General features: G+C 39.9%; 1 protein-coding gene across 4 annotated transcripts in view; it reads right to left on the reverse strand.

Annotated features, from left to right (window-relative positions):
- The window catches only part of klhl4 (kelch-like family member 4), a 452,146-nt gene that overhangs the window by 11,802 nt on the left and 426,476 nt on the right, over positions 1-13,868 (reverse strand). The window lies entirely within an intron of this gene.

Below are 13,868 nucleotides of genomic sequence, written 5' to 3' on the forward strand. Positions count from 1 at the left end.
CTGCAAGATGGGGGTCTGCAAGACCCCCCATTCATGGAAATATTATACAAATGGCATTCATGGATAAGGGTTAAACAAAATATGTGCTGACTTTGAAAAGTGTGCTTATTTTATAGGTAATGGATGAAATGCATTGTATTCTTTGTTGGAATAATCTTAACTACATCATAGAAGTTAAAAGCAGATGGACCAGTTTTTATGGAAAAGCAAAGTTTTATGGTGTAATGAAGATGATCCTGAAGCCTCCATATATGCACAATGAAGGTAAAATTTGTCATGCTGTCAGGGATGCCAGGGGCCATGACCCGGCCGGGACGTCATGAGGGACCGGATGTGGGTCTGTGCCCACCCTGGATCACGTGGGGGTTGCCTTCCAGGTTGCTCTGGGGGCCACGGTTACAGGGCATGGAAGCTCCACTCTGTAGGGGCCCGTGGTCACCGCCAGGAAGCGCCCCAATGACTTGGGGACCTGTTACCCCAGCACTTCCGCCACACCAGGAAGTGCTGTGGGGAAGACTTTGGACATTACCCGGAGAGCTGCCGGGAGGACAGCCGGCACTTCCGCCACGCTGGTGCGTAGCCAAGGGAGGAATGCCGGGAACACCTGGTGCTCATCCGGGTACTGAATAAAAGGGACCGTCTCCATTCATTTGAGGCTGGAGTTGGGAGGAGGAAGGATGAAGCACAGAGGAGGTGTGGAGGCGGCCCGAAGAAAGGCATTGTGAGGCCAGGACTGTGAATTGGGGTTTGTGCACGTGACTGGGTCTGTGTGACCATTTAACTCGGTCTGTGTGACCAAACTATTGTTGTAAATATTGTAAATAAACGTGTGGTGGTTTGAAAACAACATGTCCGCCTGTCTGTGTCCGGGTCAACTTCCACAATGGCGCCCGAACAGGGACGATCCGTCTGGTTCAAGACGGGGACCCCCAAATTATAAATATTTTGTGGACGGCCCAGCGCAGCAGGTGCGCCCACACAGCCCCGCGGGGTAAAGGAACCCAACGGACTGCCAGGGGTCCGCAGGAAGGCCATATTTCCCTGATGCGGGCGGGCGGGCGGCGTGCCTACTAGGAGTGCAGTGGTCTCCGACGAGTGCGCCGTTGCTGGAGGCACCCGGGACGGCATGGCATCAAGAGAGGCCACGCCGAGGATGGTTCCTCAGTTGGACGAGCCCGGGGAGGTGAGTTCCCTGCCTTGTGGCAGCCGGCCCGCGGGGGCCGGGCGTGTTTTCTTTCTTACAGGCAGGGACTCCCCGGATCCACGTCGGTGGCGGGCGCATGCCGGTCTGCGGGGCTCCGGCAGCACGGCGGCAGCTGCGAGGGCTGCGGAGGAGGAGACGCTGCAGCTCGAGAGGCGCAGGCAACAGCTAGGCTGCCGGCAAGCACGTCGCCGCTGCAGAAGGGGAGGCAAGATGGCCGCGGACCAGAAGTCCCTCCCTCTGATAGGCACGCGATTGGACAGTGTGTCTTGTGTGCCCGCCGATGACTGCAGAGAGGCGGGACCAAGGAATGTCCATCACGGGCAGGGGGGAGACCCGATTGGGCCGGAGGAAAAGGCCCAAAGGAAGTGGCCGGCGTTGGAGGCTGACAGACAGGTAGGCTCCACCTCGGTTAACTTCCTGTCTTTGCCGGCTGCTCTGGCGGAGCTGGAGGCATCCCTTCAGCCCGCGGAGCAGTGTTTATTACAGATGCTACATGCCCTCCGGGCTGAGGTGCTGGAACTGGAGAGGAAGGCGCTCGCGGTGCTGAGGACGTTTTGATCAACAACGGGAGTTGGACCCGCTTCAGGGCTGCGCTGCGCGGGCTCTTTTCCCCGAGTGGTCTTCGCTGGTTGTGGGGCAGTGTCAGGGACGTCATGAGGGACCGGATGTGGGTCTGTGCCCACCTGGATCACGTGGATTGCCTTCCGGGTTGCTCAGGGGGCCACGGGTAAAGGGCATGGAAGCTCCACTCTGTAGGGGCCCGTGGTCACTGCCAGGAGGCGCCCCAATGCCTTGGGGACCTGTTACCCCAGCACTTCCGCCACACCAGGAAGTGCTGGGGGGAAGACTTTTGGCGTTACCCGGAGAGCTGCCGGGAGGACAGGGGCGTGGCCAAGGGAGGAATGTCGGGAACACCTGGTGCTCATCCGGGTACTGAATAAAAGGGGCCGTCTCCATTCATTTGAGGCTGGAGTCGGGAGAAGGAAGGACGAAACACAGAGGAGGCGTGTAGGCATGGAGGCGGCCCGAAGAAAGGCATTGTGAGGCCTGGACTATGAATTGGGGTTTGTGCATGTGACTGGGTCTGTGTGACCATTTAACTGGGTCTGTGTGACCAAAACTATTGTTGTAAATATTGTAAATAAACGTGTGGTAGTTTGAAAACAACATGTCTGCCTGTCTGTGTCCGGGTCAACTTCCACAATGCATATTTTATTCAAACTCATTTTATAGTTAGTTATGCACTTTACTCAGTGTTGCAGCATGATAGGCCTAAATGAAAGTCAAATTAAAGATCTTTAAAGTTATGATATTTTGCAGTTGATGCTCAAAGGGTTGCACTTTTTTATGCCATTTTTTCCATAAAGACCTAGTCTATATTATAGTAAGCCAAACTTTGAGAAATTTTCATGCAAAATATTATTGCTGCTCTCTTTGCCAGTAACTTTTGATTTGTGAATTCCAGGTTCCCTTTTCTTCATTGTATTAGAAAGATGTACTGTGTTATTCTGAAATACATTTTTGCCTTTAATTATGTTTTTAAAAAGCCATTTATTAGCATTGTAAATAGTTTTGTCTAGCATCTTTTTAAGACACAACATAATAAACTGACTGACACTATTCCTTTATTAGGTATAAATAATGAAGGAATATTTTAAAGAATACTTAAAACTTTAAATATGATCTATGTAAGGTTCATTTCAATTGTTTGTGTTCTAGCATATTAGTAGATAAAAATAATACCAGACATCATATCATTGTTGGTATAAATCATTCTTAATTTAAAGCTTGCTGTATGTTGTTGTTTTCATTAAAAGGAGAATGTTTGAGTTATATTAGAACATAATGCGAAAGATATTTAATAAGAATTATGCTCTTTTTTTCATTAGTGAAAAATGCCATTGTCATGTTTAGAGCTCTGCCATCCATGTTTCCTTCACTTTCTCTGCCCCCAAAAAGTTGGGAAACAAAACATGAGGCATCAGTTTATAGCCTTAAGGTAAAACTTTGAATTTTTACATTGTTTAAAGGAAAAATAGACAGTTACTGCAATTCTATCCATCTGTGACTGGCAGCAATTTTCAGGGTTGTTAATGTTAGCTACAGGAATGACATTATACATTAAACGGTTTGAATAAAAGGGCTCAACAGAATATAACAATCTTCAATTTTTAGTTTTTTCTTTGTTATTTCAATTACAAACTGTGTATAACTGCTTCTGTTAAAATTAGCACATTAATTTAGTATTATAAACAGGTAAATATATAATAAATCTGTATAAGACTACATAGGATAAAATAAATTCAGCCTATTTTCTTTGTTGGTTTTTGTTGACTAACCAATCTCTCTCTCATTCTTTCCTAGGGCATGAAGTGTAAGCGGAAGTAAAAGCAGACAATGGCCGACAGTGAGATGAATCACGTTGGCATTGTCATAGAAGAACTCCAGGCACTCGACAAACAGATTCAGAAACTCCTGTCCAGACAAAGGTACCTTAGGGATTTGAAGGCTCGGCTGCAGGATAAACCATCCTCAACATCTGAAGATGACATAACATCAACCTCGCGTCGTGCCGCTCACTTCCAAGGACAAGTAAGCTTCATCCCCGCGCCTTGTAGGGACGACGACAACGCCAATGAAGACCTCGGCATGTTTCAGCTATGCAGGCAGGGGTTTAAGGCTGACTTCGCAGCACTAATTAAAGACACGAAAGAGAGGACCCTATCGGCAAAGATCTTCATCTCGGGTCCACTACCTCTCGTCAGATGATCAAATGAATACTACAGTCATCTGCTGGGATTAAACAACTGGCTGAAAGGCTTCTGCGAGAATCAAGACATCGATTTCATCGACAACTGGGACCTCTTTTGGGAAAGGCCGCATTTCTTCAAGCGGGATGACCTGTATCCGAATAGATTCAGCGCCCAGGTCCTCTCCGAAAACATTGCTAAGGTAATTCTTTTATCTTGACTGTCTATTTCTATTTTAAACCCCATCCGTAATGCTACTGCCTTGCTAGGACATGATAATGGCTTAATAAAGTCTTCCGTAAAAGTGCACAAGATTAATACTCTAATTACCAATTTTAATGCACATAAAAAATCTAGGCAGTGTGGCATTAACACCAATAATTTAATTGTAACTACTACTTTAGATGAACAATGCATTAAAACTATAAAAACAGATTATAGATTACATAAAAAATACACACAGAGCGGCTCTAACAAAAATAACCTAGTTTCTGTCTCAAATATCAATAACACACATAGAATTCAGCCCTGCCCCTCCGAAACATTAAATATGGCACTATTAAATGTTAGAGCTTTAACTAACAAGACGTTTTTTATCAACGATCTTATTAGTGATAGAAAAATTGATTTTATTGCACTAAGTGAAACGTGGCTTAGCTCAAACGGCGCAGCTGTTTCAATTGAATCTGCGCCTCTGGATTACAGTTTTACTCATGCAGACCGCCAGGGAAAGAAGGGCGGCAGCTTGGCAAACATTTACTTGAGCCGGTTAAAGTGTAAAGATGTCAGTTTTGGTAAATTAGAGTCCTTTGAGTATCGCGCTGTTGTTATTCATGGAGATTCTCAAGTTCTAGTTTTATCCGTGTATAGACCTCCTAAATTGAACGCGTCTTTCTTTGAGGAATTCTCAGACTTAATGTCAATGTTAATTACTAACTATGAAACACTCTTGATAGTCGGCGACTTTAACTTTCATATCGTTAATCAGTGTGACCTAAAAGTAAAGGAATTCATGAACCTCCTGGACTCTTTTGATTTCAGACAGCTCGTCAGTCAGCCTACACATAAAGCAGGTCATACGTTAGACTTAGTAATTACCAAAGGACTAAAAGTTGATGTAAAGCAGATCATTGATATTGGTCTATCAGACCATTTCCTTCTGCTATTTAATATAGAAATAATGATAGAAAACATTCATGAGAAGCATATTGTTAAAAAACGCTTCTTTGACTCAGCAGTTTTAAAACTTAGAAACATTCTGAGCAATCAGTCCATTTATAGTGCCAACTATAAATAGCAAGGATAATGTAAATAGTAAGGTGGAAAAATGTAATACTAAAGTCAGAGCTGCTGTTGACATAGTTGCACCTGAAAAGACTGAGCTGAGCGTAAAAGGAGGAAAGCTAAACTAACTATCCACCATGAGACATTGAAGGTTAAAATATCAGAATACAGTAACACAGTCCGTCTTGCGAGGCACTATTTCTCTAAGATTATAAATAACAATGCTAGTAATCCCAGAGTCTTATTTTTTACGATTGATCATCTGCTAAACCCAGGTAACACAAAGGAATGCCTCCAAAATACTTCCAGTGAAACCTGTGAGGCTATTGCTGTATTTTTCAATCAAAAAATTAATGATATTAGAAATAACATAGTACATCTCCCTAACACTGCGGATCCTCCTAAGCCCCAGTACTTCGTTATAAACAAATTAAATTCTTTTACCAGGATAGATTTACCTGATTTACATAGAATAATCCCTCAACTGAAACCCTCCACCTGCGTCCTTGACCCAATACCAACAAGATTTTTCAAAGAGGTATCAGGCATGCTAATTGATAGTATTCTTGACATAGTAAATTCATCATTAAATACGGGGGTCTTCCCAGACTGTCTTAAGACTGCTGTAGTTAAACCCCTACTCAAGAAAAAAAATCTTGACCCCTCTACTTTTGAAAATTTTAGACCCATCTCTAACCTGCCTTTCTTAAGTAAAATTCTAGAGAAGGCAGTCATTATGCAGTTAAATGACCACCTCAAAAAACATGCTATTCTTGATAAATTTCAGTCAGGATTTAGAACAAATCACAGCACAGAAACTGCACTCGTTAAAGTAGTAAATGACTTGCGGGTAAATGCAGACAGAGGCCATTTATCTGTTCTCATCCTCCTTAATCTGAGTGCTGCATTTGACACCATTGATCACAATATTCTTAGAAATCGCCTTAGTCAATGGTTGGGCCTCTCTGGCAGTGTCTTAAATTGTTTTGAATCCTACCTGGCAGGGAAAAAATTCTTTGTTAGTTGTGGTAATCACAACTCAAAGACACATGATATCTTATATGGTGTTCAACAAGGCTCTATCCTGGGTCCACTGCTCTTCTCAATCTATGTTTCCGTTAGGTTAGATTATTTCAGGGCACAACATGAGTTACCACAGCTATGCTGATGACACACAGCTGTACTTATCAATAGCACCTGATGACACCGACTCTCTCAATTCACTAACACAATGTCTTACTTGTATTTCTGAATGGATGAATAGTAATTTTCTCAAGCTAAATAAAAAGAAAACTGAAATTTTAGTGATTGGCAATAATGGATTCAATGAGGTTATCATAAATACACTTGATGCATTTGGATTAAAAGTTAAGACGGAAGTAAAAAACTTGGGAGTAACTGTTGACTGTAACCTGAATTTTAAATCGCATATTCATCAGACCACTAGGACAGCATTTTTTCACTTAAACATAGCAAAAGTTAGACCTCTTATATCATTGAAAGATGCTGAGAAATGAATTCACGCTTTTGTTTTCAGTCAACTAGATTACTGTACAGTATTCCTCTCAGGACTACCCAAAAAATACATAAATCGTTTGGAACAAGTGCAGAATGCAGCTGCTAGAATCCTAACTAGGAAAAGAAAATCCAAACACATTTCTCTAGTTTTGATGTCACTACACTGGTTACCTGTGTTTTTCAGAATTGACTTTAAAATTCTGCTTATGGTTTATAAAGCCTTAAATAATCTCGCTCCATCTTATATATCGGAATGTCTGACCCTATATTCTGAATCGTAACCTTAGATCCTCAAATGAGTGTCTCCTTAGAATTCCAAAAGCAAAACTTAAAAGAAGTGGTGAGGTATCCTCCTGCTGTTATGCACATAAAATCTGAAATAGCCTGCCAATAGGAATTTGCCAGGCTAATACAGTGGAGCACTTTAAAACACTGCTGAAAACACATTACTTTAACATGGCCTTATCATAATTTCACTTTAATTTAATCCTGAAACTCTGTGTATTCCATTCATTATAATAACTATTCATGGTGGCTCTAAAATCCGTACTAACCTCTACTCTCTCTTCTGGTTTTTTTTCCGTTTTTTTTGGGGTGGCGGCCTGCGCCACCACCACCTACTCAAAGCATCATAATGTTCCTACATTGATGGACTAAAAGCCAGAAGTCTAAATGACCATCATCATCAAGTCCTTCTGTGAAAACCCTAAATACAAAGAGGACTGTTTCATTTATGTGAGGTAGAATGCCCAGAGGGGACTGGACGATCTCATGGTCTGGAATCCCTACAGATTTAATTTTTTTTTTGTTTTTTCTGTCCTCTCTGGCCATCGGACCTTACTCTTATTCTAAGTTAATTAGTGTTGACTTATTTTTCTTACTGTGTCTTTTATTTTTCTATTCTTCATTATGTAAAGCACTTTGAGCTACATCTTTTGTATGAAAATGTGCTATATAAATAAATGATGTTGTTAGTCTTGAAGACCTCCAAGAATCCTGATGCCTTTCTACATACTATTAAACACTACATCTAACATATCCTAAGTGCATTGCCACTGTCCTTTCTGCTATTCAAACTGAAACATTACTGGACACAATTCATGAGAAGGATGTAGCTGCATCATACAGGAAAGCCTTAGCTGAATGCAAACAGTTTATTAGCCAGTAATCACTGAGGCACTACTTAAGCCTGGCCAACATAATTACCTTGATACATTTTGAAGCAAAATGATTGGTTAAGTGTAACTGTAAATTAAGTAAAGTGTGATTTAAAAACCATTAATAGAAATTGTGCATACATTCCAAATAATTTGAAGGGAAAATACAAATATGCCAGAAGAAAAATTGTGTGAGCCAAATGTAGAACAGGAAATGCATGTCTATGATGTACTGTATATAATAACCATAATATTTGAAAATCAATTAGATAAATTAATTGATTAATTAAATGACTTTTGTGGTATATGCAACGTAATCTTCCTGTGTCAACTAATTTTCATGTGCTTATGTTTTTCTCTGTTTCTGTATTGTAAGCACAGCAGTAGTGCTGTTGGATACTGATGTAATACTTAAAGAGAAATGCTAATGATTATGTCTTTATTGTAAGTTATATTATGTATTCAGGAAGCCAACATATACAGTATCAGGAAATTATATCTTAATTATGTGTCTTGAATGAAGCAATGAATTCTTAATTCAAACCTCTGCTAAAATATTTGGTTTCAATTTGAAATGAAGACCATCCTAAAATGAGAGCACTGTGCTACTTTTACCTAATTCTTTTGTAGGTGGACTGAAATTTGTTGTATATATCATGCAAATATAGCTTAGCATGTGTTGAAATTAACTAATTAACTAAAGTCAATATATCTCTCCCCAGTTGCATATAATTTTGCTTATTTCAAGCATTTATTTCTTAATAATGTTTTTTTTTCTTATTCTGTTATTTTTGAAAAATTATTTTACTGTTTTTAAGATATATACTCTGAGATTAAATATTGGACTACCTATTTCAAGATGAGCTAACTTGTTTCAAGTAACAAGACTCATTCTCTACTGGTATTAAGAATTTTCCACTTATATTACTGATTTATTCTCTTGTTCCTTGGCCTTCATTTTTCAGTGTGCTAAAATTAAGAATTGCTAAACAACTGATTAAAAAAATATTTTCTAATATTCAGTGTATTTCCACTGTCAAAAGCCTAATCTCAATTAATTTGTTCTAAAAACAGCATTTTCTACTTATTTCAAACCTTTGTATACCTATCAGAGCTTTCTTATTTCTAGACTGGAACTAACTTATTTTAAGAGTTTATACCTTATTTCTTAGCTAGTAATTTATTTTTTTTTTTTGCAGCGTCCACACCTCTCTATCAGCATCTTTAGTTTTGCAAATGTGTCAAATCAGCACAAACAGCAAGCAGCCTGCCATCCCATCCCTCCACTGACACAGCTGAAGTTCTCCCAGCTCAAGTCTCTTTATCTGGGTGTGAGATGCCTGGAGTTGTATAGGGTAAATAATATATCATTTGGAATACATACATTTCATGTGTGTTCTGTGTCTACAATTATCTGTGTAAATGTAGGATGACAGGAAATGTGAGGCAAGAAATGCTGAACACATACAGTACCTAAAACAAAAACTTTTTCCACGTTATAGTAATAATGACGTAAAGAGTACAATGCGTTAAGACTTTAGTCCAAATATCAAATAAACAAGTGCACTTTTATTTAATAGTTTAACCAAAGACACAGGAGCTGCCTAGAGATAAAAATCTTGGTTTATCGGTTGATCTACATCCCTGTTCTCAGCTATGAGATTGAGAGTACAAACAGCAGAAATTAGGTTTCTTCTCAGGATGGTTGAACTGATACTCTGTTATAGGGTGACAAGCTTAGCATTTCAGAAGAGTATCAGAGTAGAGTCGCTATACCTCTGGATTGAAAGGAGTCAGCTGAGATGATTTGGGCATGTAAGGATCACCTCTGTCTGACTCCCCTTATAAGTGTTCTGGGCACTTTCTACTGAACGGAGACCCTGCAGCAAACTCAGGACAGGCTGGAGGGATTATATCTCTTGGCTGGCCTTGGACTGCCCAGGAACTCCTCAGGAAGAGCTATAATATGTAGCTGGGGACAGGGAAGTCTGGACTGACCAGCTTGGCCTGCTGCTGCTGCAACACTCACCAGGGGCCTCATGTATAACGCCGTGCGTAGAACTCGCACTATAACATGGCGTAAGCACAAAAGCCGAAATGTGCTTACGCACAGAAAAATCCAGATGCAGGAATCTGTGTGTACTCCAACTTCCACGTTCTTCCGCTACATAAATCCCGATCAGCGTGAAAACTAACGCTCGTGCATGCGCTTTATGTAACGTCCCAACTCCTCCCAGAATCACGCCTCTTTGAATATGCAAAATAATATAAATCGCCCTTAAGCGCAGCCTTCTGTGAAAAGACAATGGGAAAAGCACAGGGGAAATATAAGAATTTCAGCGAATACCAAGTGGAGGCAAAGGAAAAACATACTATTTGTTCAAATAAACCGTGGTATAATCAACAAAAGGAAGTTGATCGAGTGACATAGCGTGTTGGAGAAACTTGAAAGCTCACGTTCACAAAATCGCACAGTGCCGGAAAAAGAAGTCACATATCAAAGTCGCTGTGAAAAGCCGAGTTGTAGCCCACTGTCTGAGTGTCATATGAAAGCTTATTAGGGTACAGAGAAAAAAAGGCACACAGTGGGGAAAAAGCACGAAATGTCAACTTCAATCTCAACATTTCCACTTTAATCACGTAGTTTATTTTGTCATTAAAGTAGAACATCATAAACTTCATCTTAAAATCGTTTAATTAACCAGTTTCTCAAATCACATCGTAATTAAAGTAGCACGTTAAATGCTTTGTTTTGTATTTGATCTTCTATGTGCTCTGTGCGTGTGAATCACTACTTGCTTCTTAAACCGGCTCTCTTCTTCCAACTGGACACAGAGTCCATTACATTTGTGATATTACATCTCTCTGAATAACTAAAATACTGAGATGTATACGTGATGTCATTTTCATGATGATAGGAGTTAAAGCACCTTATTAAACATGTGTTTCACTTCGATGAAATAATTTATTGCAGCAGTCCTCAGGGGCGGCTCTAGGTTTGTGGTGGCACTGGGCAGAGGAAGAATCGGTGGCTCCTTCGCCCGCCAATGTCATGCACGGTGGATGGCCACGTCCGTTGCAAACACTGCATAGCTGCCTTGTGCTCATGACACAAGCATTTAACTTTTGCCGAAATTTGTCGCTGCGTTTTTTGCTGTGTTGTTATTTTCTCTTTCTGTTTTATATTCAAAATATATTGGCGTAGCTGTCACTGCAGTCAGTGCTTTTCTTTCCCCAAGTAACCGATCGCCATACAATCAGCTCTGTAATACACGTTAAGCCATCTGTAAGCTTAGCGCCGATTCTTCAAAACGTTTAAAGAACATTGAAATATCTTCGTAGTACATGTTTAATTATTTTATCCTTAACGACACTCCCAGTGAAGAATATAGATTATTTAAATGAAGTTAAAGTTTTTAACATATTTTGCTGCATTTCACCTTAAAAATGATATTGTCATCATATGTAAATACGCGCTTTATAAAGTGGCTCAGGTTGTGCGATATTATAACTGTAGTGCAAGTTTACAGTGGGGTGATTTTACTTATAAGTACAAACAGTTCTACAAGGAGCACTTGATTGACTGCATTTAAAGTTCTTGGGATTAAACTGTTTCTGAACCGCGAGATCTCTACAGGAAAGGCTTTAAAACGTTTTGCCGTGGCTGAGACAGCGTGTCCTTGAAGCTGTATACCGATAATTCTCTTTACGATCAGCTGCTGCTGTGATTCACACTTAGATACAGTGATATAAATACTCCGTGTGGTGCAGTGAGAGTAATATGGAAAAAGATGATCCGCTGTGGCAACTCCTAACGGGAGGAGCTGAAAGAAGAAGAAGAAAAATAAGAAGAGGAAGGTGCAGTGAGAGTAACAACGCTAAAGCAGTTATGGTATTTGGAATACTCTGGCTGTTCCCTGGACCATTATATTGTTGCGAGTTAATTACAATCAGATGCATTACACTAATAAACAATATGCGGTTAGTTTCGGTGTATTTCTAAAGCCGCGTCATGAAAATAATGAGTAATCACACAGGAACAGTACCATTGCTTTGATGCTGGGTGCCGCCAGTTTGCAAAACCGAGCGGAGAACTTGCATACGACAAGGCATGAGGTACCGTGGAAAAGTGCGTGGCTTTACGCCAAGTGTAGGTTTCATACATCGCGATTTGAACGTGGAAAAGTTCTTACGCAACATTTCTGTGCGTACGCACCGTTTATACATGAGGCCCCAGGACAGGTGGTGGAGAACATGAGATGAGAGTCTACTATCAGGATGACTTAGGTGTGTACACTCTGGTCCTGCTTGCACAAAGGCCTTAGCATAAGAGAGGAAAAAAATGCCTACTAAAAGAAAATCCCATGTTTTAAATTGACTCACAGCAACCAGCTATCTAACATCGATCTCTGCTCCATTTCGATCCTCTTAATTATAGACATATCAAATAAAACCTAAAGAAAAAATATAGTATGAGTCGGTAGGGCAGATAAGAGCAAGTGTTTAATAAGTAACTTTTATGAGGTCCTGTTACCATATTGACCACTTGGCTTGTGCAGAGGTAAGAACTGCTGTCTCATAATCAAGAGATTGCAGGTTCAATTCCGGGTACTTCCTGCATTTGGGCAGAGTGGTAGTTCTGAGGCTAGGGATCCGTGCTGGTAATCAGAAGGTTGCTGGTTAAAATCCCATAAATGCCAGAAGTGACTCCACTTCGTTGGACTCCTGAGCAAGGCCCTTAACCTGCAATTCCTCCGTCCTGAGTATGACATTAATCTGTATCCAGCCCTGCAAGCAGGTCCTCCAACTTGCAGGGACAACTTAAGGCTTAAAAAAATCCTAAATGATGATTTAAACAAGCAGTAAATACCTCAATTTTGACTTATGAGACTGACCTTACAGAAAGTCAAGAAATGGATAATATTGCCACGTCTAGCAATTTTAGCAGCAACTTGTAGTCTGGTAACACCAGCACATAAATGAACAATAGAAGATAAGATGCACAAAGTAACACCAAACCAAAACAAAGGAATTCTATGTTTTTACTATTTTTGTTTGATGGTAATATACAAACTCAAAACATTCAGTTACATATTACTTTTTTTAAAAAAAGTTTCATAGGCCAAAAATAAAAAGATTAATTGATGTTCATTAACTGTTGTATCAGAAGAAAGCTGATTTTTCATAGATGCATGGGCCAGGCATATCATAAAGAATAATTGTGTTTTTTTACTGTAATACTGCATATTTACATAACATCCCCTGTCAAATATGGTAAATTATAATATAAATTTACAATATGAAGTACTGTAAAGTTTCAAAATTACAAAATAAGTACCCAAATACAATTAAGGATATTTAAATGACAGAAAGTGTTGTTTTTTTTTAGTTTTGCTTGTCTATGTATTATAATTGTGACAGAATAAGAACTTTTTTAAATGTAACATTTGAGTGCGACTTAGTCAACTGATCTGAAAGTTTAACCATTTTCTTTTATTTATTTTATTGAAAAAAAGAGATGGACATCACATTTTTGTTTTTTAAATATTCTGTCACAGGGTTATATGTGATGTGTGATGGAGATTTACTCATTACTATTTGTAAAGGCAGGCATTCGAATGTGGCACTACCATTTCAGTTGCTTGTACTAACTATTTGAGAATTCAGTTTGCCAATAGCAGCAGTTATGGAACATATAAAAGAAAAAATACTGTATGCAAATTATAAAAATTTAAATCTCCCTCAAGATAAATCAGAAACAGTAAATTAATCTGTAATTGAAATTATACTGAGTATTTGTTTTAAGGATAGGTTATGTGAAAGATTGATTTGCTGGACGGATTATGTTATTCATTGATCCATCCATCCATTCATCCTCTAAATCTGCATTACCAGGGCAGAGGGCAGCTGGAGTCTATTCCTGTAGCAACCCCTGGCCAGGGAGTTAGCTCACTG

This window comes from Polypterus senegalus, chromosome 10, assembly GCF_016835505.1.
Source record: "Polypterus senegalus isolate Bchr_013 chromosome 10, ASM1683550v1, whole genome shotgun sequence".
In the NCBI taxonomy this organism is placed as follows: domain Eukaryota; kingdom Metazoa; phylum Chordata; class Cladistia; order Polypteriformes; family Polypteridae; genus Polypterus; species Polypterus senegalus.